The 26,232-nt window shown below is 41.4% G+C and overlaps 1 long non-coding RNA gene across 2 annotated transcripts in view; it reads right to left on the bottom strand.

The window, feature by feature from the left end:
• Positions 1-1,694: 1,694 nt before the first annotated feature.
• Positions 1,695-26,232, bottom strand: part of LOC142492123 (uncharacterized) — a 67,881-nt gene continuing 43,343 nt past the window's right edge. For both annotated transcript variants that reach the window (XR_012800753.1, XR_012800754.1), the window contains one exon: positions 1,695-1,798. This is a non-coding gene — a long non-coding RNA (uncharacterized LOC142492123). The remainder of the gene's footprint in view (positions 1,799-26,232) is intronic.

Below are 26,232 nucleotides of genomic sequence, written 5' to 3' on the forward strand. Positions count from 1 at the left end.
AATCTGCTTTTACAGTCAAATGTACAGTATATAAACAGCAGCAATGATGTACACAAAACCTCTCCTCTCTCAATGAACTACTGTACTGCAGACAGAATGAGGAAAAGATAATGACTAAAGAAAAAATAATTTTACTATACAGTATATACCAGGATTTATATATTTTTATTTTAAAGATATTAAAGAATGTACTGTATTGTATTAAAAACATGTGACTGTAAACCATAGTGACTGACAAATATTTTCACACCCTGATGAAATACTGTATCAGTGTACTCTCAATTCTCACTGTGCTGTGCACATCAGATTACATTTCAAAATCGAGAGGGGATTTTCCAAAGCATTACCGTTCAAACAACAGGCCTCTAAGGGTTGGGGGAGGGGGATGGTGTGATTAGACGCAGGTGTACTGAGTGTTTGTAGCTCGGCTATGGGCGGATTAAAAACTCAATGGCAATATGCAGAAGGTTAACGACCCAATGGAGAGAGGGGGATGGTAGGCTAGGGTGACTCAGACGATTGACGCTTGGCTAGGGAGGGATTAAAAACTCTGGAGGTGTGTGGCGGAAATAGTTAACAGCAGTGTCATTTCAAAAGGCAGTTCATCATAATAATTTGATGAATAAACCCCCAAAGACAACCCCCAAATACAGTACATAAAAAGCAAGTCACTTTAACTCCCTTTGCCCCATACACCAAAAATGTTTTGTGGCAGAAGAATTTCATAAAGGCTGCAGTATGTATTATTGTGTGTTGATGGTTAGAATTGCTGTGCACTTTAAATGTTTCAACATTGTACAGTATTTGTAAATAAATGTTTTTGTACTGACTCCACCAATAAAAGAACATGTTGAATTGCCTCACATTGTTTCCATTTGCTCCTTTGCCAGTGTAACAAATGTAGAGGCTTGCTGCACTGTTTTTTTACTGCCTGGTCGCGCAATTGGCGTAGGAACTACGGCAATTGGCGTGGGAACTAGGTCAATTGGCGTGGCAACTTCTGTTCTAGGGCGCCTAGAAATAAAAAATAGGAACCCCCTCACTTAACCCCAACAGGGTCCGAGCAGTAATGGCGGCGAGAAAGGGTCACGCCGGCGAGGAGGGTCCTACCATTGAGCGCAATGGCGGAGAAAGCTTTGAACCGGCTAAGTCAGAATGAGCAGAAACCTGGAACCCACAACTCCGGTTCTGTTCGACCTAGAGGGCTCAGATTTGGTCACCATGTAGTACTAGTTGCGGAAGGATTGCATGGCAAATTGCGACCCCCTCGTGGCAACAGAACGGAGTCAGGGTGATGTTAAAGTTCAGGTTTCTGCCATTGACTTGCATGGCAGAAAAAAAGCCACTTTGGTAATGTGCTTTTAAACTGTCTTTTTGTATCTCTGGTTTCGGGGGTCTTGGAAGGCTGATATTTTGCCACTATGGCAAGGGTCCTCCCGCATGAGGACCAAGTAAATTTCAACCCGCTCAGACCCACAGAACGGGTTATTTTACATTTTATTCGCGCAATTGGCGTGGGAACTACTTAGGGCCTCGGTCAAGTTCACGGGCAATTGGCGTGGGAACTTCTGTTCTAGGGTACCTAGAAATAAAATTATTTTTGCCCCCAGATGTTAGGCACTGTATACCACTGTACAGTATACTGTAGAAGACAAATAATGAAACGATACTGAACATGTAGAATAAATGCATAGTTTTATTTATTCGGGTTTATTACACAGTATACTGTACGGCCGGAAAACATCAGCATACAGTACAATATTATCCATCGAAATCCCCCCATTAGCCGTTTTCTTTTCTGAGAAAAAACAAAAAGAAAAGTTTTAATGTACAGTAATGGTCAGCCCCCTAAAGAAGTACCCAGCCAGCCCCACCAAAATAATACGGCAACAAGACAGTACTCACCATAGAATTAAAATTCATTTTCCCCCAGATGTTAGGAACCCCCTCACTTCACCCCAACAGGGTCCGAGCATGTACAGTACAGTACTTTAAAATAAAATTAAATATGCAATTTTACTATTACTGCGCGCGCACGCACTGTAGGTTGAACCGCGAAGGTATTAGACTTCAAAAACAACAGCTCGCAAACGCCACCATGCGTTTTCACACGGCATTGCAGTATTGCAGCCAGCGGGAATAAAATGCTTAAATCACGGGCGCGAAATAACGCAATACACTCCGGGAGAAAACAATACTAAACCGCACATCACCGGGATATTCTGAAATTCGCGAAACTAGCCGAGTTCGAATAAAGTTTGTAGCCACTGTAGTAAATTTACAGTGGCGAGAAAAAGTTTGTGAACCCCAATGATAATTATGGAAATTCCATAGTTTTTCGATGATGACCTTCTTGAACCAAAACCACACTTTTCTTAAAAATCCAAAAGGGTTTATATTAACCAATTCCATGTCTTTTTAAACAAAGTGATGTATGCATTACACAAACAATGAGTAATTAAGAGTCAAGGTCTGTGCAAAAGTAAGTGAAACCCTGGTTTTATCAGCTAAATTAAAGGGGATAATTAAAATCAGACATTTAAATAATTAGGTAGATCTTTGGAAGGCCCCACCCGATATAAAGATCAGAAACTTTGTGAGTTTGGTCTTTACCATACAGGTGTGTGAAAAAACGTCATGCCACGATCAAAAGAAATCTCTGTGGACCTCAGAAAAACAGTTATTGATGATCATCAGTCTTGAAAGTGTTACACAATCCTTTCTAAGGATTTGGGGCTCCACCAATCCACTCATACAGAAAGTCTACAAATTGAGAATGTTCAAGACCACAGTGACTCTACCCAGAAGTGGTCGTCTTATCAAAATCTCTCCAAGAACAAACTGGCAAATCATCCAAGAAGTCACAAAGAACCACACAGTATCATCTAATGATCTGTAGGCCACTCTCGCCTTGGCTAATGTGAGTTTCATGCACAACTATTAGAAAAAGACTAAACAAAAATGGTGTTCATGGAAGGATAGCCAGGAGGAAACCACTGCTTTCTAAAAAGAATATTGCTGCCTATATGAAGTTCCCCACAAAAGCACATAAATGATCCATAAGACTTCTGAAACAATGTTCTCTACCTAGACAAGTAGAGTAAAATCCTAAGGGGTTCACAAACTTTTTCTCACGGGTGTAGCTGGCAGGAGACAGGAACAGGGACTTGCACTGTAGGGCAGAGCAGAGATGCAATGCAATGAACAGCGTAACTTCCTGGACTTTAAATACTGTAGCACTCAACCAGGAAGAGGGACAGTCTTACTGTACATCACAATATATCTGGGAGTTGTAGTTTTCTCCTGTGTTTCAAGCCTTGTGGACACTTGCAATACTGCAGCCAGAATGAGCACCCATGAGGGCAGGATTTCCTAATACTGCATATCCTGGCTAATCGCCAACAAACTGATCTGACAATGTCACTGTGTGTTCAACAAAGGTTCGCTCTCTGATGGTGGGATAAGGTCATAGAAAACACTATGACAGTCACGTTTCAGTGCCTGTGGCAAAGGTAGAAAGAGGGACTTCCCCTAGGTTTGGATTTTGGGCTCCAAGGGGGGTCTTCTAATTTATATATAGATCTGGAATCTCTAAACTAATACTGCTACACAAATTGTGGGAAAGACAGATAATATGAATTATGGGATAAAAAGGAAATGGTGTCTCCTGATTGCTCACAATTCCAAAGATGAGTGGGAGATTGTAGACCTGCCCTAATGAGCTAGGGAGGGAGGCTGTTAATATTGTAATTGAGGACCATGGAGGAGGGGGTGGGGCAGGCGGGGAGGAAGGTTTTTGGGGGTGGAGGAGCCAGAACACCTGACAATTACTGCTTCAACTTAACAGGTGTCACAACATTTTCTGTTGCAGTGGTCATTATTTGAGATTATTAGTAGTGATTGACATGTTTTGCAGCATGACTACTTTGATAGAGGATACTTCTATCTATTACTACCATAGTTTATAAGAGAGTGAGAGAGACTGAGAGAGACACAGAGAGAGAGAGAGAGAGAGAGAGAGAGAGAGAGAGAGAGAGAGAGAGAGAGAGAGAGAGAGAGAGAGAGACTGAGAGAGACATACTGAGACAGACAGACAGAGAGACTGAGAGACTGAGAGACTGACTGGCTGGTTCCCCCATCTCTAGTGGGTAGTACACAAAATTAGTACTAATTTCTACAGAGGTTTAGCTTTAATCAAAAATTCACCTCTATTTTGAGGGATAAAAGGAGTTACAGTATCTGTCATACAGCCTCATTTATGGAACTTAGTGAGACGTGTGTGTTTAACCATTGAAAAGACATGGGGACATTTTTACTAAGCGGTGCTATGCCATAAGACACATTTCTTGTTTCTTCAAGTGAACGGGTCATAAGGTGTAGTTTCAGCACAAATATATGCAATCAGTACTGCATAAGTATGCATCCGTTAAAATAGGTTACCAAATATGCAGTTTGTCCAATGAAATGAATTGACAGACTGCTATGCTTGTACCTGTTTGAGTGCCTTATTGTATTTTTGAGAATGGCAAATGATCTGAAACACACACAACCATTCTGCCATAGCATATTCTGCACTCCCAGGAACTGGTAACTGACGTGACTCTCAGAGACCATTGGGAGCAACACAGAGTAAAAAGGAGGGCTTCCTTTTGGTACCATACAGTGGTGGCAATATGGTGCTCAGAGTACACGGACCTATATGTTAATAAAGGGAGAATGAAAGCTGACTGGGGAGTGATCAGTAACTATAAGTAGTACAAAAACCTATAATGGGGCTCTAGTCACCCTGAAGGTAGGGGTAGGTGCACAAAGACACCCTCCTTTACCTCATTGGGCTGGCCTCAGGTAAAGTACTCACAGATTAAAGCCTCCAGTAGCTATCTCCATCAGCGTGCAGCTGTATCCTGGTAAGGGACATCCAATATAGTGTGTGTGCAGTGCACAGCCAAGAAAGGGGATGAGGAGCAGGTCTGGCAAAAAATCTTTATTTTGAGTCCATAAAAACGGGGGTTACAACCTTCAACGCGTTTCGTGCACCGCAGGCACTTTATCAAGACTTGATTTACTTGATTTACTGCCTCTGTGGCCGCAGACTAACATGCTGAAATATGGGGCCCATGTGCCGTTGGTCCGCCTCCCCCAAAAGCAGTAAACTTTGTGGCCCTGAAGGATTAAAGCAGTGTTAATTGTCCCGGGCCAGACAGTCTGTAATAGCTGCGAAGGGGAGTCCCAGAGAGAGAAACTCTCTCCGTGTCTCCCCCGAGCAGCTCTTATAGACTCCGGTCTGTTCTGTCCCTTGATGATGTACAGTAATTGCCTGAATATGGACCTCTACGTCCTGAGGGGGAAAACAAAGGACCGTATTCGGTCATCTATGTCATCAAGGGACAGGACATTTAAATAAAAAAAATGTATACTGAATTGAAGCAGTGGGTCTCCGGAGGTGGAACCCATTCATTTCAGTGGTAACCGCTCCAGCTGGGCTCAGGTGGCGTGGTGCAGGAGCTTTATAACCCAGCAGGGGCTACTGGCACCCCTATGGAGGTCTATATCTCAGGAAGCAGAGTGTCACCAGAGCTGAAATCAATGGGGTTCACCTCCAGAGACCCTCTGCCTCAATACAGTATAGAAAATAAAAATGAAAAAACATTGGATCGCTGTAAGAGCTGCTTAGGGAAACAAAGAGATTGCTTCTCTCTTTGGGACTGCTCTTTACAGCTCTTACAGACAGGTGTCTGGCTCGATAGGATTATCCCTGCGGGAGTCCCATTCAGAAGCAGGGACCCCTGCAGGGCTAATCCTGCCAGGCTGCTTAATGCTTTCTTGGCTTCAATTGAGCCCAGGCCTGGCCGCATTCAGCCCTTGCAAACGTTCACAGACATGGAGGTAGTAAGTCTTGATACATCTGTAGTATTAAGGATTCCAATCATAATTAAATACTATTTGTCCTTCCTAATTTGCTAATGTTGCTTCTTATAGAGTTTTGTAAATGTGTCAATATTTGGAGGAATGAGAAATTCTTAAACACACAATTGGTTGTGCTATATTGTAGAAAACCGAGAATACCAATTTGGGAATGTAAATATTTAGACTTTTTTTGCCATGGTGTTCACAAATTATTAAAACATCATGGCCCATGTTTACTAAGTGGTGTTCCTCCATATGATAGCTTCGGGTGCAGTGAGGTGTCTTATGGAGTAGGACCGGTTTGTAAATATCGCTCCATATTTTCCATTATTAATTTCTCAAATACAGTATGTAGCAAAATTGTAGGACAGCGGTTATTGAAGTTACCACATACTCTTCAGTTTAGTATGAAACAATGATATAATAGTGCAAAATGAGCAAAGTCCATTCTTTATAGGGACTTTCCATGTTTCTTTTCATGGTGCTTAGAGAGCAATGGAATGGAAATGAAATGGGCCCCCGTGATAGAAAGTAACCCTCGGAGCATAGTTATTACTGCAGATCTATGAACCGTAAATGCAGTCTGTTAAACCTAATCTGTTATCCAGATGAAAAATGTCCTCTACAAAATTAGACAGACTAAACATAATAAGAGAATAGATTGGAAACCAAAACCGTGTAGCAGCTTTTTTAGGAATACATAACCCAGGTGGCTATGCTTTTGACAAACTAAAGTGTTTTTTCTTCATCTTAGATTTATAAAACCACATGGATGATTTCAAACATTTTTCACTGTCCAGACATTACTGAAAAGCCATTTGCTTGATTATGGTTAAACTAAATCTAAGTTTAGGAATACTGATTCCTGTGTGGAAGAGATATTGCAGATTCTTTATTTCTTTTGGGCATTAACACAACACAAAATAGAAAGAGCATAATCATTTAAAGCACTTTCCATTCTTTTATTGCATTGAGATCACAAAAGACCTGTAAGCTTCCCATTAGTTTTGTTGGCATGCAGTAGAGAACAGTGGACTTTTCATTGCATTGCATAACACATACAGTACTTAAATTGTCACCTAAAACATTTAGTGGAAGAACGAACAACATTACTTAAGAATTTAGTGACATTTCCTTAATTAAATTACAAACCTCACAGATTTTCATAGCTATGAATACAAGCTCTATATAAAATATAATGGATAACTATGAGGACTGGACTATCCTAGCCAGTCTAGCTTATAAAATAGTACCTACATTTAAGGTGATTATGTAAACAAATGTATTTCTTCCTAATTGCCCTTTTATTGACTGTCACAAGATTTCTGTGGTTAGTACCAAATGTCATAGCTGTATACTGTATAACTGCATACATTTCACAGATCCAAATGCACGTGGAGACAGGATCACTATTAAAGGCCTGTGTTTTTCATGTGGGGAAGTAGCAATTTCATTCTGTCTTTCAGTCTGCACTGCAAGAATCAATCACTGCTGACCTCTGCATTTAAATATTAATTTCTTCCCGGCCTCCTTTGCTAGCGTGGAAAATCCGAATCCATGATCCACCCCTCCTACTAATCCGATACTCTGTTCTCCTTCACATCGCCTTCATATACTCAGCCCGACACACTGTACTCCCTGTACTGCTACCACAGGTAGGGAAAGCCGCCATTTTGTATCTCAATAAACTGCTTCCAAATTCTTCATTTCCACACATACATACAAGCACAGCAAATAAAATGCGAGATAAATTTACTTGGGTAGAAAGGTAGAAATATTTTGGGACCTGGTATATGTACATTACTTTAAAATCTCTAACAAGAATATCAAACACCAATCAATGTTAGGTTTCCTTATTTTAATAGTCTAATTCAAATGCTAAAAGTACTTATGCAGCTGAAAGAGAATGGATTATAAAAAAAAGGTCATCTTTGTAGGACAGTACTATAAAAGTTAAACCGTAAGAAGCTTAACCAATATCAACCAAAGCAGTCGATCAGGCTGTTTTCGGACAAAATTCCCCATTGAATAAGCCTGTATAGACAGATAAAACAGGAATTAAGCAGTTAAAGACACAAGTCTTGCAGTGTAGCCATTTAAGGAGGCAAGTAACGTAGCGGGTAGAAATAAAACATTGTATTACCACTGCAGTGCTAAATGGGCCAGCAACCCACTGTGCTGTAATGTGTTGCACTGAAGGGGTTAAACAACTTGTTAATGTAATTGCCTTCATTAGAAAGATTCAACCACCCTCAGTTTAAGTATTTTTAACTTAACATAGAAACCTGGCCCACCGTGCCTGAGCCATTCTACCTGCTGTAACACCTCACACCCTATTTGATGAGCGTTATGTCCAACCCGAAGCATTCTTGAATTCCCTTACTGTATTAGCCCCTGCCCGAGCACATCCTCTTATTTGAGCACTTCTCTTTCTCTGAAATACAGATTAAACTTTTGGTTCGGACCTCTGTCTTTGCGGGTCCAGTACGGCATCCTCTCCTGCGCTGAGGAGTCCCAGCAACCAGACTTAATGGCCCATAGGATTAACACAGTGGGACGCACTGATGAAATCAGCTTGATAAGATATTCTATATCAGCATAAGGTAAAAATCTAGTGCTGAGAAGAGTGTTGCTGAATGGTATGTGTTCGGTACTAGAACGCCGCCATACGGCCTGACTTATGTTACCACTACTGATTTGACTTACTTCTATATTGGTGTATACCGTTACAGCACCAATTACACATGCTTCAACTAGTCATAAAGTAAAATAGTTAAAGCGGCGTGTAAATAAACATATGTCGGCACTTTTACAAGAAACATGTAAGTGACTTACACCCCACAAACCAAATTGCAGTATATATACGCAAAACATAGAGACATGCAGCAATTGCTGGTAAGAGTGTTGGTCTCATAAATGTTTCCAAATATACAGCCTAAAGGCTGAGTAAATATGCACAACAGAAATAACTGCATAATGGTAGGATGCATTACAATTGCCTACCAATACGAGTAACTTTGTAGCGACCTGAAATGCAACATCAATGTGTTTGTATTTTTGGAAACATTTGAAGTCTGAGGATATAATGGACTGGAAGTCCAGAAAAAAACCACATGTTTTGGAACAAACCGATTGGGTTACACGTGCGGACTATGTCACTGACAGTTTACCCTTGCAATATAATTCTCTAGCACAGTATATGCTATATTATGCCTCTAGAATAAGCATTTTGTAAGCCACTAGTTCCTAAGATATGTACTAGGAAAGGTGCCGCCGATAACTTCATGATACAGTATTTAAATCCCTGTGTCATGCCATTTTGTTTCTCCTGGAGGGGACGCTACTGGTGGCACCTTCCCTCTTAAGTATCCCAGGAAACAGGGGGTTCCCAGTGCTGTATTAATTAAAAATTAATGGTTTAGCTTCAGAGACCCTTTGCTTCTTACCCATGTTAAAACAAGGGTGGGAAACTATTGCAGATGGTAACTGCTCTTTTAACATGTCGCATTATCCAGTGACTAAACATAAAACCAATATGGAAAAAGGGAAAACAAAGGAAAATCTTACTTTCCCAAACTACTCAGTATATCACGTAAGTAGTTTACATAAGTAAATAGAATTAAGTATAATTCTCCCCCACCCCCTGCACCTCCACCCTTTCCACACTGCTGATGGATGGTCTGATTTGTCACTGTCCCTTTCATCCATTTATTTCCCTGTCTGTTTATTCACCATTCTCTCTGCAATTCCTTTCCTATATCATCTGCCTTTGATTGTTATCTGGATATTTACACCTGTGTTTAACTCATGGACTCTTTTTAAATCAGTGTTGCTGACCTGGGGGAGAAAATTGGACTCAAAGGAGGTCTGGTGCAGTCTTTGCTTTTTTCACCAGCCACAAATATCTCAAAGTTATAGCAAAAACAATTGTTTGGATATTTTTCACAATCTTACTGTAAGGCTCCGCTGTCGCAGCTGTGCTCCTTCGGCACTGGTGCCCAGAAGCAAGATGTCCAAACTGTCCTCATACGCCCTGAAGCAAGATGGCTGATGTGGCTTTAAATCACCCTCAGCCACAAAGGAGACTGAGATTGGCTACACCTGGGAAGCCATTTGTTCTCAGTCAGTGCCTGAGCAAGGTGTCTAATCCTTGTGTTCCTGGGCACTGTTTGGTTTCCTGTTACGCTTGCCTTCACTCCACTCAAAGGTAGATTCCAGAATAGAGGTTATCCAGAATGGATGTTGGAGAAGGCCTATTGGAGGACTTGCAATAGTGATATAAGGCATCGTATACATAAAGTGGTAATAAATAAGAGTAAGAGCAAAATTGGTCGGGATTAGAGATGGGCAAAATTTGTTCTAGAATTCAAATCCAACGCAGAATTCTGTAGATCAGTCTCAAAGAGTCAGATTTTGTCTCTCCCTGTTTTTAAAAATCCGTCCGATGGATTCGGAATCCGAATCTGCAAACAAAATCAGAATCCCTCAAAACCGAATTCGAATCCATCAATGGAATTATTATTGGAGGATGAGATATAAATATCAATTTAAAGACCTTCCACAGATTCGGATTTAAGTGCAATTCATTGACGATTCTTTCAAATCCATGTGGCCGAGACCTAGCAACAGATTTTGAACGTAGCCTTAAGATAAAGAAATCTGATGGCAGAATAGCCTTAGAAAATCCACAGAACATATTAAGATAAGCCCGTCCATCTCTAGTTGGGATGGGGTTATTAAAAAGGCACCTACATTTGTTAAGAATTTTAGCATGGAATATGGTAACGTCTGCTTGTCCTGACAACAAAATTACTTATTCAAGACATTGATTCTGGTTGTCGATCTCAGCTATGAGTACATACATGAATAATACCAACACCAGTTATGAGTAAATACAATTTATTGGTTACTTAGTTTTGGATATTCACCATGTTATGGCACTCAGTCAGGATATCACTCATTGGACAAGGGGACCCCCTACATCTCTTGATGCCTTCCTGATAGTTGTATATTCCTGTGCTCATGTTTGTACTGTGCACAGTGCTGAGAACACTTCCAGCTTCAGCCGCAGTTGAGTGCCTGAATCTTACATGCTGGACAAACCTGATCACAGAGCATCCAGACATTCAGTACTATTACAGTCAATTTTATAAAATATTTTCTGTGGTTTCTAATATACTATTCACACCAATGTGAAAATATCTATCTGTCTGTCTGTCTGTCTGTCTGTCTGTGTGTGTGTGTGTGTGTGTGTGTGTGTGTGTGTGTGTAAGTGACTGTGTGTGTGTGGAGAAGGGGGAGGGGGAGGAGAGCGAAGGAGGGGGAGAGGAGGAGGGGAGAGGAGGAGGGGGAGAGGAGAGAGAGGAGGAGGGAGAGGAGAGAGAGGGGGAGGGAGAGAGGGGGAGGAGAGAGGAGGAGGGAGAGAGGAGAAGAGGATAGAGAAGGAGGGAGTGAGGAGAAGAGGATAGAGGAGGAGGAGGAGGGAGAGAAGAGGATAGAGGAGGAGGAGGAGGAGGAGGAGGGAGAGAAGAGGATAGAGGAGGAGAGAGAAGGAGGGGGAGAGGAGAGAGAAGTAGGGGGAGAGGAGGGGGGGGAGAGGAGAGAGGAGGAGGGGGAGAGGAGAGAGAAGGAGGGGGAGAGGAGAGAGAAGGAGGGGGAGAGGAGAGAGAAGGAGGGGGAGAGGAGAGGAGGAGGGGAGAGGAGAGAGAAGGAGGGGGAGAGGAGAGGAGGAGGGGATAGAAGAGGAGGAGAGAGAGGAGGGGGAGAGGAGGAGGGAGAGGAGGGAGAGAGAAGAGAGAAGGACAGAGAGAGGAGGGAGAGGGGATAGACAAGGAGAGGAAGAAGGGGAGAGGAGGAGGGAGAGAGGAGAGAGAAGGAGAGAGTGGGGGGGAGGAGAGGGGGAGGAGGAGGGAGAGAGATCGATCGATTGGGGGGGTATGATGTGAGATGCATGGGGGGTGTGATGTGAGATGCAGAGGGGGTGATGTGAGATGCAGGGGGGAGGTTGGTGATGTTTAAACCAAAATCATTACGAAATATATACATTGTTTATTCAAAAGTACGAGTTAATTATTATTTATTACCCCTACTGCTTTACACAACTATTTTGTGATCTACCCTTATCGAACATGTGTCATCCAGATAGGGGTTCCCCGAAATTTTACGAAATACTTAAAGGGTTCCTCCAAACAAAAAGGGTTGGGAATCACTGATATAGAGGTTGTGGCTTCCTCCTGCGGCACTACTATTGAAATGGATTCTTCCCTGGTAAACAGAGGGCAAATAATTTGTTTAATACCTCTCCTTTTTCCTTATCTCCAATAATCTACCTGCCCATCTAACACTGAAAGGGTCCTATATTTTCTTTTCTAATTTTTTTTATTAAGGTACTTAAAGAACTTTTAGGGTTGATATTATTTTCTATTGCCATTCTTTTTTCATTGTCTATTTTTGCTAATTTGATTGCCCTTTTTCAATTTTTGTTACATTCCATATAATTCTAATATGATGTCTCCGTCCCTTCTGACTTCAAGTATCTAAACTCCTGCCTCTTCTTTTCCATTTCCTCCCTTACCTGTTTATTTAGCCACATTGGTTTTGACTGGTTTCTTTTATACTTATTACCCAAGGGTATACACTAATGAGTGTGCTTTTCTAACAATGTTTTAAAGACTGACCATGTATCTTCTACATTTTTCCCTGCAAAAACATCATCCCAATGTATTCCTTGTAGAATAGTCTTCAGTTTATTAAAATGTGCCTTTCTAAAGTTTAAGGTCTTTGTTGAACCCAAGTAATCCTTTTTTGATAATTTTTTTCAAATAAGACCATGTTATGATCACTGTTATCCAAATGTTCCAGGACGTGAATATTTGCTATTAACTCTACATTGTTTGATATTACCAAATCCAGTATTGCCCCTCCTGGTTGGTTCCTCAATCATTTGACATTGTTATTTTCACCTCAAGTCCAGAATACTTCTAGAAACAAATCGGAGAACTTGCCAAAGCAAGTAAGAAGGTGGGCCTCCATATGAATCTCAACAAGACCAACATGATGTTCATCAAATGTGTCAAGTCTATCAAGGCTGAAATTAATGGAATAGTACTAGTAGAAGTAAAAAAATGATGTCTACCAAGGCCAACATGTATCAATAGATGGGAACCTTTGAATTAACAAGAAAAGAGAATGAAGATGGTAAAGAACACATTTGGAACAAACAAGACAATCTTTCAATGGAATATTTGAACTGTGCCCCAAGAGGAAAGTGTTTGACCCGTGTATTCTGCCTGTGCTTACATATGGTTGTGACACTTTGACCATAAATACAATGATAATTCTGAAGCTTTAGATAACTCCAATAAAGATGGAGAGATGAATGCTGGGCAATACCCAAAGAGACAGGAAAACAGTCAGAGACAGTCTGTGATATTCATCAAATCGGTAAATAAATTAAAATGGCAGTGGGCACAACATAGAAGACGTGATCATCATTAGACAAAGACAGTACTCGACTGGATTCCTAAGGATAGAAAAGACCAAGACAATTACCAAAGATTTGCTACAGCAACATGGAGATGAGAGGCTTTCAACCGCAGTACCGATAATATCACTGGGAAGGCCTTAATAGAGCGGCTTTGTCACTACCAAGTCGCCACTGGCGTTTAGCCACCACTTCTCTCGCCGCAGGAACATCTCACCGCTAGTATCCCTAACCTTACCCGTAAACCCCTAAAAAACCCTAATCTTAACACGTATTACCAACGCTACCCCTACCCTAAAAATCTTAACTTCTACACTAAAACCCCTTATCCTAAGGCCTTACCCTAAACCCCTTATCCTAAAAACCCTTACCCTAAAATCCCTATCTTTAAGCCCCTACCCTAACCGCTAAAACCCCTTAAGTTAACTTATTGATGAAATGGGCGGCGGTTGAGTGTCCAGGGGCGAAGGGTGCCTTGGAGGCCAAATGCCAGTGGTGACTTGGTTGCGACCAAATGTCCGATTCCGTTAATCTAGTAGTGGATTGACAAGGGCTGAAGATGGTGAGATGTACTGTATATGGTATGTATATTTGTGTATATGTACTATACATATACTATTTGTTTCTGATGTCACAATGGTACACATCACGTCAAAGAGAGTCATATGACCACATTATATCCGTTGCATTGTATAATGCAAAAAATCCAGATGTACTAGTTCATGCATGCCTTCTTCTTGCCAGATACTAAAAACCACAGAGTTGTATGTATTTGTATTTATTTGCGTAATGCTGTTCATGTACACTGCATTTTTTAGAGAAAGTATACCTCCAGACCTAATCAGGAGAAATATGGTCCAATATTGGGGAGATGTGAAGCACATATGTGTACAATGGGAGAAAAATCTCTGCCTTGATGATCTTACAATATACATTAAGTTGGAATTTAGAATATTTACACAGCACAACAGAAGTATGTGCATGTAAGTGCATTGATTAATAGAGCATGAGTTGCTTGAATGTAGGTTCTAGATTAATGGGGTCATTAGCATGTAATATTTCAAACCACACAGTCATCTTAATGCCTGACTAGACCACTACTTTGCATCCAAACTACTTTAAACTTTAGACAATCAGTTTAATTTCTACCTGTAGTAAATCTGTCACCACACAAATCACCCTTTTATATACTGTAGTTTCACTGAGGCAATTGTTATATTACAACTGTTTAGTAACTTCTGAATCTGTTAGTTCTCTGAAGGCATAAAGATGTCTAACGAATAATCTGTGCTGAATGAAAGAAAATGAATGACCTGGTTTTCTTGCACAAGCAAACAGGACAAAAATGCATAGTACACTTTTCAAAGGCTGATAAGAAAGATATAGATTTGCCGAGTAACATGTTTTGCTTTGATGGAATGCCTGTGCTCCTCTTATTTTTCAGGATGAAAAATGTTCAGGTTGAAATTAAGTATTTGTACTTTTCACGTCAAAACCATTTTGAGTCACATACTGTAGTAGAGTTACTGCGAGGCTGAAATATACTACAAGCTATAACTTCTCCTGTATTGGGGAGATATGTCAGAGTTGTTTTTATCTAAATACTTTGAGTGTTTTTGCTTGTCTGTCACAGAGCAATTTTTTAAAGGAACATAAAAATGAGGTCTTTGTCATAGATCCTTAACCCTAGATGTACTTGTGTGGATGGATTTCACATTTTGGAATTAAGTGCATCATAAATAGCATGCACTCGTTAAACATCTTTAAAGCAGCAGTATGTGCTGATCACCATATTTGTTTTGCATATAATTTTTTTTTTTAAATACTGTATTAAGTGTCTGGGAAGTTAAATTGATGCTGTCCTTAGAGCCCAGTGCGCTACGGAAACCTGCTCTACCCAGTGCTCTACGGTTACCATGGAAACCTGAAAGGCTAGAGATTAAGAAAATTGTAGGGTTTTGTGTGTTTGTTTTTTACTTTTTATTTTCCTTTTTTCTTTGGGTAACTATATTTTGGGATAGGAAATAGTTATCGACGCTCAACCTTAATATTCAATAGTATATATAAGAGAGATGGCGGTGCATGGGGAATAACAAATATGTTTTTCAAATGACCAAGAATGATCACAAAAAGGTTCCTACTAATTTGCACACAGCCTAAATTACCAAGGGCAGTATTTAAGGGAACTAATTAGTCCCAGCATACATATAATGCAGAACCAAGGAGGAATAGAAATTAAAAAATAATAAAATTTTATTAATTACTAATAACTCTTCTAAGTGAAAAAATATGTATATACATACACTAATAAAATGATTAAAAACCACTGAAGTATGCCTGTTTTATGGACCATAACCATGCAGCAACTTCACCGGTAAGTATCTCGGGAACCGGTGGTCCCTGAAAACGACTGTGTTCCAATCCTTTTGGCTCTATTGCTGCTTTAAACTGTGAGACTAGAGTTTTTTGAACATTGCCATGTTCATTAAAAATTTCTTCCATGTCCAAACCATGCCTCTAAGGTTTTTTTTGGTAGGAAAAGGAATGTTGTATATCACTAATACTTATTAACCTATTCAATTTGGGACTAAATATATTTAAAAATATACTAAAAGATTTGCATGCAGTTTTCATGATAAAAGTGTTCTGTTTGTGAGATTATGACAGCTCAGGGATGGGGGCTTAACGTTGGTTCTGTGACTTCCCATCTGTTGTATTTGTATGTTTGTGTATACTGTAAGTAGAGAACACAGAAATCACATACAGTGACATTCAGAATCTGAGGGCCATGAACAATACTTATGTCAATCATACAGAAAGAATAGAAATGTACCCCGCTGCGCAATTGACCCACAGTTTCTCTTATTCAGCCCCATTAGCCCATAACTAATGGGCCGCTGTGCCGGCACCACGTTGGAGCTCAATTAGAGGTCTGTGTGTTAACAGTTGCAGGACTGGTACTTCGCAAAAAATGGCATTAGTTGTGTACATTGCAAGGATACTGATGTGTTGTAAGGGCGATCGCCTGAACGCATTTCCTCTTGGTCTACTCATGGCTTTGGAACCCCAGGTTCCAGGGGTTCCCTTTCATCAGGTGATGTACCGTCCTGGATCGTATCTGCTATCTCTGGTATGTGCTCTGCCACCGTGCTGTCTCACTCGCCGGGCTCCTCCAGACAGGTGCCCTCTCCTCATGGGTTTCTCTTCCCTGCTCACTTGCTTCTCTCAACTTATATCTCTCTCCACTTCTCTTTCCATGATGTCATCTTTCTCAGTGTCCTATGATCTCAGTCCTTTCCTTGGTTCACAGCAATTGGCCGGAGAGCATGTCCATCAATATACTTATGTGTGTTCATAGGGGTGTTACATATGGTAACAATAGGCATTAATTGTAGATTATGATACCTTTTCTGGGACCAACATTAGGATTCTACATAGATGGAATTATATAGTGCACAGAGTTTTCGAAACCTCACATATTTATTCCTCAAGTACACAGTAACAATTAAAGGTAACAATATACATGAATGCAATGACTCGTGCTACTTCTTTGTATTACTTTACTATCGTTGTAAAAATTGTGCCTAGCACATTTGTTACTTTAGGGATTTCTATTCATACATGCACTATTTGTGAGATATGACACCATTAAGTGTAGATTAACCATTGTCAGAGAGAGGGGGCATAATCTGATACACAGTCTCTCTTTGAAGCAGATTCCCAATGCTGGAGAAAATGTAAGTTCCACTCATGTCAATGGTGCAGAGCTCTTCTCCAGCACTGAAAAACAGCTTCATGTCACATTGAATTAGAGCCTGAATTGTTGTTGATCACCAACTGTGCAACTAGGTTGATTATTAACATAACAAAATTATCATTAATGAGGCTACAAATTTTGCTAATTTCTAATGCTTATCAAAATGTTATTTTCTGGTAATCCCTGTGGTGTCTTTGTTGCAGAGAGTGCAATTTCAGTATTATTAATATGCCGCTGTAAAGGCTCTCAGTTACACAGTTTATTTTCAGCTTCACGGTTTATGTGGAAACTGTCATCTTTAGGCTCAAAAGCTCATTTAACAACACAGTGAAGACAGGAGAGAAATCAGGACAAAGTGTAAGGAGAGCTTCAGATGGTTGGCAGCTGCTGCTGACATGTCAGAGAGTGGCAAAACAAAAGTGTAGTTTCCAATACATCACAGACCACATGTAAAGAATAAACTGTTCTGGTCTTGCAAGCTTATGTGCAACAGTCACTAGGAAGAACAGCCATACTACTCCAACACAAAGTACAGTTATCAAACCTAGAAAAAACCCCAGAAGCAACGCAATTATTGTATTTCTGAATGTAATAGGACACACCACACATGCAAATAAGCAGTGCAACAAGTCTTAGGCTGCGTCTATACTTACTCAGACGGAGCGGAACGGAGGCGCACCCACACTGCGCGATCACATCTATTGTCCTCTTTGAGGATGCCTATAGATTGCGCCAGCGCGCACATCAGACGGAGCTCACAACGGCACAAAATTCAAGAAGACAGAGACAAGTGATTTTTTGCGCGATGGCATCGGGATGTGAGGTAGGAAAGTGACGTCCCCGCCGGAACATCATTGACACGCCTCCAAATTTTCATTGCCACGCCCCCAAATCGCGCCTGCTGAATACCCTGCAAAGCCATGAAAAAGCTCAGGCTTTAGCAAGAGTATTGCAGCGTGTGTGCGCCTCCCCTCTGTTCCGCTCCGTCTGCCTGAGTATAGACGTAGCCTAAGACTTGTAATATAGTACCGCGCACGGCGCTGCGCGTGCACGTGGCGCGCATGTTTCGTTTCTATAGGGCAACCAGTGACGTGCGTGGCTAGGGGGAATGGCTCTGACATCACAGCGTTAGGCCACGCTGTGATGTGGCTCGCAGCGTCACGTGGAGCGGCAGCAGCGCGGAAATAAAAATTTCTTGTACTGTATTTTCACAGATCTGCCGCGTCAATGCTCACGGCCGTGCACACGCGCTTCTCAAGTATAGCAATGTCAGGCTCACACCCTGCAATTATGATTGACGCGCGTGTGCACTGTAGCGCACGTGCGCGCTCTATATTACAGGCCTTAGATTAAATGTTTTAAAGAGGTAATCCCTCCAAGGAAAAAGGTGAATTAATTTCAGTGACATGTTTAAGGGGTCACATCTGAGTGATTAATAACTTCTTTTTTTTTTTTTAAACAAATATGACACCTATAAGTAATTTTCAATTCATTTTTAATGTTAATGATGTCCTTTGGCTACTTCCTTTTGTGTGATGTCACTGTGTGTTCAGCAAGTGCTTGTGCAGCCAGAATTACCATTTCTACCCCATTCCCCAATATCTTTATTAGGTCTCTGATAAGGACAGGGTGGGAAAATAAATACAAAAACGTGCGCTAATTCAAAATTGGCTTGTAATTTATTAGGGAAATTCTACATTTCAGTCCTAAATCTAGAAACAAAATGGAGTCATTTAGTTGCATCTTTTGATCAAAAAAATGATGCAAGCCTGCTAACCCAGGTATTGTATTTTGTGTTGGGAGGGGGGTATTGTATTTTGTGTGTGGGGGTATTCTATTTTGTATGGGCATTGTATTTTATGTGGGGGAGTGGCTATTGCATTTTGTGTGTGGGAGGGGTGGTGGGAGTATTGTGGAGGGTAATTGTTGGGGGGAATTGTGTGTGTGTATGTGTGGGGGGGGGATGAGTGTGAAGAGGGGGGGGGGGATTGAGGGAGCAGGTTTGTGAGAGTGTGAGAGGACAGAGGGGCTGGAAGAAGGAGGTGGCGGAGTGAGAGAGTGGAAGGGGGGAAATGGTGAGGAGATTGAGGAAGAGAGGGGGGAAGAGTGAGAGGGAATAGAGGAGGTGGCTCGCACAGAGGTATGAAAGGGGTGGACTCGAAAGGCTGCAGATGGGGGAGGGGTGGGGCGGTCAAACTCTTGTTGTAGGGTACTGGAAAATCTGTCGGCAGCCCTGCAGGTACCTGCACTAAATTCATAATATTTGTTATCTTGTGAACTAAACATTGTGAGATATGTAAAAGTGCCGAAAGGGTTAAATATATAAAGCATTTATGCGATCTGCGATTCAGCACAATTAAAACTGGCAAAAAAACAGAAATAGAATTACCTTAGCATAGAGAAAAGGAATTGGCCATACATTTATGGAAAATAAATACAAAACCCCTACACTCCTCTAGGCACTTTCACATATTTCAGTCCAAAAGACAATAAGAAATACAGTATACAGTAATGCATTTAGTGTAGTTATCTGCAAAAATGGAGTTTACATCAATGGGGTTAGCAGGCTTGATTCATTTTTTGACCAAAAGATGCAACTAAATGACTCCTTTGTTATAAGACTTAGGGCCTCATGCAGTAAGCAGCGAAAAAATGCATTAGCTAGTTTAGCAATTAGCCATGTTTTTGGCGTGTTAAACTGGCTGTATGCTGTAAGGGGCGAATCCCTGGCGAATGAATTAGCCACCACCATTTGATGAAATGTCGTGTAACCGGTGGCGGGACAGCTGCCTGGCGAGAAACTGCCAAGAAGCCGTCCCCTGCCGAGTTGTGTTTGCAGCAGAGAGAGATCCGCTGCTCTCTCGGCGCAAACATCAGCACAATAAAAATTATTTTTAAAACAACTTTTATTCATAGTGTACATGTGCAGGGGGTCTCCGGAGCTGAACAGCATTGGTTTCAGGTCGGGGGACCCCCTGCTTCCCGAGATACAGGCCCCTTTATGAGGTGCCGGTATCCCTCTGCATTTAAAGGTCCCGATCACGTGACCGCGGCATGTAAACAAAGCAGAGGGATACCGGCACCCCCTAAAGGGGCCTGTATCTCGGGGAGCAGGGGGTCCCCGGACCTATAACAAAAGCGCTTCAGCTCCGGAGACCCTCTGCACATCTACACTATGAGTAAAACACACATATCAATAAAGACTCGTTCCTTACCTTACAGGGTATCTGCTACGGTAGCGAAGCAGCATGAATATTTATTTACTAATACTGTACAGTGAGCAGGGGGTCCCCCGAGCTGAACCGCATCACTTTGTGGACCAGGGACTCCCTGCTTCCCGAGTTGCAGGCCCCAGTATGTGTGATCGGATGGGCAGTGTCGCCGGCATGTTTATAGCGTCCCATACGCTACGTGCTCGCAACAAACATGGCGTCCACACTGTAACCGATGCCCCAAACCGGGGCCTGTAACTCGGGAAGCAGGGGGTCTCTGAGCCACAAATAAATGCGGTCCAGCTCAGGGGGCCCCCTGCTCCCGCACAATATTATTAAAATACATTAATGCTGCTTCATTACCATAGCGGATAGCCGCTAAGGTAATGAAGGGGTTAACGCATAATAGCATGTTTATTGGGGACAAATGCCCCCAATAAACATAGCAGCAATACACAACATACAATACAGTAATGGGCAACATTACTATTATCCACAAATGGATAATAGTGCAGTTGTCCATTTAAAATACATACACAACAATAAAGACATTAAATACATATAGCACTCACCCATGTGCGGCTGCCACGATGAAGGCCATCCTCATCTTCATCCTGCCCATGCCCCATCCGCTTCTGCAAAACAGACACAAGAATTAAAACATCCAATGTAATGTCCCCTAACCCCTTAATCACCATAGCGGTTATAAACCGCTACAGTCATTCAGGGGTTAACCCACCATCACCCACATACCCTCCCCCACTAACCCCCCCCAACCCTGAGGCCTAACCACCCTCACTCACTACCCACAGGGAGTCCTACCAAATACCGTTGGGGCCAATACCCCCTCCCCCAGCACATACAGTACAATAATGTGCCAAATAACTATTATCCACATAGGGATAATACATTATTTGGCCATTATTAAACACATTAAATACCGTAATAAAGTAAAGAAAATTGTACTAACCTCATCAATAAGAAGGCTCCGTCGCCAGCATCATCCTTGGGGTCCGTTGCCAAAATAATAAATAACCAATACATCTCAATGACATTAACATACCAATGAACCCCTTAATCACCTTATCGGGTACTGACCTCAAAGGTAATTAAGGGGTTAAGCCATCCTGCAATGGCAACACCACTTATGCATAACATCCTCAATGAATTAAAAAGCTATTTCCTACACAAATCTCATTTAATCATTCAATCTGAAGCCTCAAATGCCACTTAAAACATTGCATTTACAGTGTATACATGTAGCATAACATGTAACCTACATGTACACGCTGCAAATCAATGTTAACAATACAATAATCCAACTCAAATAGCCTGACATCACAAGAAGTATATTATGTAAGCAAATAAAGTCACCATCAATTAATTAACACACATGAATTACATCCCTAAACAATTAAAATACCATCCATACCAATTACACAATTAACTATAGCTATCATTACAGATAACAAGTTCAAAACATACAAAAAAGGACACCAACAGTTACAATATACTAAAGCAAGCCTCTCCATAACCTACAGTACAGCATAGAAGCCCAAAACTTACATCTCTCTAATAATAAAATACATTTAACACACATCTATGCATAGCAGCATAGCCGCAATCATTTACAATACAGAAAATCAAGCTTTAACAACACTATCATTTCTTACCCTGTATGTATATATCTCTCTAGACATACATACATACATACAGTGGCAAGAAATGATATGCATAAAAAAAATGAACACATGAAAAAGCAAAAAAAAACACAGTTACATTAAATACATTTCTTTATTTAACTTACCATTACTTGCTCCCAACAACTCCCGTTGATCAGCTTACTCACGAACCAATCCACGAACACGAACCCATAAAATAAAAAACCATAAAATAATAAACATTAAAATAATAAAACACGACAATCCAGGGGTCTTCTAGTTGTAATCCATCTTCATCTGTATTCTTCTACCTTCTTCCGGGGTCTTCTTGCCGTCCGGTGCCACGCCCTGGTCTTCTTTCTTCAGTAGGAGGTCCTTCCTCCTCGGCGTCTGGCTTCAAAATGAGACGACATAGGCTTTTAAAGGCCTATGACGTCACATTTTCGTCATATGGTTCCCACGGCCCTGATTGGGCCGTGAAAACCATGTGTTTTGGCCGATGTAAAAAAAAATGATGACGTCACTTAAAGGCAAAGAAAGCACAGCCAATCAGAATGGCTTTGCTTCAATTGCCTTTAAGATGACGTCATGAAAAGACACATGGCCGGACTCACATGGTACGGCAGCCAATCAGAGCGTGGGAAGTCTATCCCTACTCTGATTGGTTCAAGTACCATGTGACAGGCTTTCAATGACGTCATATCCGTTCTTCCCCAAGCCTCTGTCACATGGTACTTGAACCAATCAGAGTAGAGATAGACTTCCCACGCTCTGATTGGCTACAAAAAATAATAACATTTTATTAACATTTATAGTTTAAAAGTGACATACAAGTGATAGTGTGTAATGTAAATAAAATCCCCTCAGTGATAGCGGACCAACTACTTGAATATAGTGTAGTAAATAGGGTAGGATGTATCCGTACAGTCACAGGGCTAAATGTTGCCTGTATATGTCCACCATGTGGCACAATTGCCCAGTGACTGTACGGATACATCCTACCCTATTTACTACACTACATTCAAGTAGTTGATCCGCTATCACTGAGGGGATTTTATTTACATTACACACTATCACTTGTATGTCACTTTTAAACTATAAATGTTAATAAAATTTTATTATTTTTTGTATTAGTGAGGTCTCTTGGGAATTATTATAAACTCCAATTATCGTCCTGATATGTTTTGAGTATTGGACTCTGCAGACAATTCTGCAAATATACATCCTAATAGAGGTAGAGTGCAAATTGAGAGGGACTCTTTTTTGTGAACCCACAAGGGTTTCACAAAGGCTTTGGTTCAATAGTTGCTCTATTCCCTCATGCACCACCTTCACACTAGATTCACACAGGTTTATTATAGGTTGAGTGCCAGGCTTTTTGTTGAGCCAGTTATCAGTTAAGCAAGCTCCTAAATAGAAGCACAAATGAACCAAAATAGACAGATAAAAAGAAAAGAAGGGCGTGAAGTAGACTGCCATAGAGGACATGAAGAAACCGAAATATTGGTAGGTACATGTAACAGGGACATATCGCTGTTTAAATAAATGCCTCTAGTGGTCTGAGAAATCCAGCAGAGGGCTGGTTGATTGCAGCTAGTCAATTAACCAGCTTCACCTGCGTAATCAGAGGAGGGTAAAAAAAAACCTCCTGTGTCCCCAGAACTCCTCCCTGCCCCAGAACTCCTTAGCACATTCACAACTGGGCTAACAGAGGAGATACTGTCTTGAGCACACAGGCTGTGCTGAGATCAAGACACCCGGATACCAGTGACCTGGAGGGCCACCTGCTTTAAGGTACCACTTGAGACTTTGGGGTGGTAGGGCTTTCCCTCCAAGTCTTGCAGATAGGGACTGGGGAAGTAAGTTAGCCCTTACAAGGGATAGGTGTTTGTTTCTTTTGTATATTTTTATTTGCTGTGCATTGTTTAAAGGGACAGGCTAAATAAAGCCATGTTTTAATTTCCCAAAACTGTCTTGTGTGTACTTCTGCACCTGCCTCTCACCTTACTCATTTCCTATTTTCTTAAACGTTCCCTGTGTCAGCCAAAAATAGCTGGGATGCAGAAACTTCTTGATTGTCACAGGAAGATATTCTTTAAGTGGAGTCACAGAGTCAGAGACTGTGTATGGTAGAGAGAGGTTACAGTATGCATGCTTTCCAGCATTTGGGAGGTTCAAATTCTCTAGCTAGGCACTCTTCAGGTGCACCTAATTAATTCAAACTGAACTCCTGGTGAAAATATAGGTGCAAAATAGTGCTCATGCAAACAATGATATTTTAAAAACCTGTGATACAAAGTCCAATAGGTAGTCGTGGAGCTGCCCAACGAGGTTATTCTGGTATCTCCCAACCAGACTTGGAATTGTGGAAGAAAAAACCTCCTGTGGCGCTGAGGCAAGGATAAGGATAGGATTGTAGACAGAGTTCTTCTCTTGGATGATTATCTCAAGAAAAAATGACAAAACATGCAGACAACACATGCAGACAACACTGTAATGCACTGCATTACCCAGGGACAACAATCGTCTTCCTGACGATGAAACCCACTATTTGGAGTTTCGAAACACGTTGGAGGTTTTTTGGCATGGCAGGGACATCGTAGCAGTGAAATCTGAGTGGTGACGTCAGCAGAGGAGTTGATCGACCAGACTCTGGCAGCAAGCAGACTCCGAGCATAGAAGGTGATCCTCCTTCAGTGACTGGCGTAATTCACCCCACGGCGAGCGGTTTACCTGGCGAAAAGACCCTTAAACAAATGTGCATGTCCTAGTCACTTTTGGTGAGTAGGATTCTATTTTTATCAAGGCGGAGCAAGTTTCAAGATTCAAGTGCAGAGGCACATGGAAGTTTTTATTGTAGTTAATGTGTTTTTTATAATGTATGGTTCAATTGTCTTATATTAAACTGCTCTCTTTATTTATAATCCATTGTTGTCCCTGGGTACTGCACCATTGCAGTGTTGTCTGCATGTTTTGTCATTTTTTCTTGAGGTAATCGTCCAAGAGAAGAACTCTGTCTACAATCCTATCTTTATCCTTGCCTCAGCGCCACAGGAGGTTTTCTCTTCCACAGACTGAACTCCTGCTTGGAAGGAGTTTAAAAGGCAGTAAGAAGCCTGCCACAACTGAGTCTTTCCCCAACTTGCATGGACGCGGGTTGGAACAGTTCCCTAGGACTGGCTGGGATGCACACCCAGCAATGGAAGCTCCAAGAAGCTAGACAAATCTGCAAGGACGAACGATGTGTCTGCTAGGAACCAAAGTTCCACAGTCTGCTGAGGAAGCAGGATTGACCTATCTGCAAGGAGTAACGGTTCTAAGAAGAATTACCTGGACACTCCTGGGACGGATTCCCAGCACCTAAGGTAAGAACTTTTTTGATTAAAGATGTACTGTATTATGCTATGTTCTGTTTGATATGGTAATTAACATGGCTAACCAGACAGTTAGTCAGAGCCTGTTCAGCTTAGTTAGTCTCCCTAACGTGGAGTAAGCTTTTTGGTTTATGTTTTTTTGCCTAAAAGGGACAGTGTACTTAATTTCATGTTTACTTGTGTGGAAAATAAACCACTGAAAGAAATATTACAGCACAAATACAGTGTGTGGACTTTTTACTGAACCTACCACGAGGCTGTTCTGCCACACTTCCATATTCTGTAATATATAGCTGAGGTGACGTGTTCTAGAGTGAAATAAAGTATAAATCACCTGGTCTGAAAAACCCATTGCTCTCAAAGATCTCTCTACCTCCATGCTGTCAATTGAAAGAAATCAGGATTGGGATGGAGAATTGACCCTTGCTTCAGCAACGCAGGAAGTGGAGGTAGCTCCACAGGGTGTCTATGGAAAAGTTCCTTAGGTCTGTGATTCATAACCACCTGGGCCCATGTGGTGCTATGAGTATAGCACTCGTCTTGTCTCCCCGAATTTTGGTTATCAGCATCTGCAGTAATGGAATGGGAGGAAACAAATATATAGTCGCGGCCCCTTTTATTCTCCAACATCTCCGAATTTTTTCGGGGATTTTTTCCGAATGCCACACAATTCACCGCACTTCACCACGTTCATGCCACATTCGTGTTGCATTCATGCCGGCGTCAACCGCAGTTGATGTGTTTATTGATAATGGTTCGGATTTAATTGGTTGCAATTCTTCGCGTATCCGCCAGGTGGCAGATATTCATGAATTGTAATGCGCATGCGCTTCAGTAA

The sequence above is a fragment of the Ascaphus truei genome, chromosome 4 (assembly GCF_040206685.1).
Source record: "Ascaphus truei isolate aAscTru1 chromosome 4, aAscTru1.hap1, whole genome shotgun sequence".
Taxonomy (NCBI): Eukaryota; Metazoa; Chordata; class Amphibia; order Anura; family Ascaphidae; genus Ascaphus; species Ascaphus truei.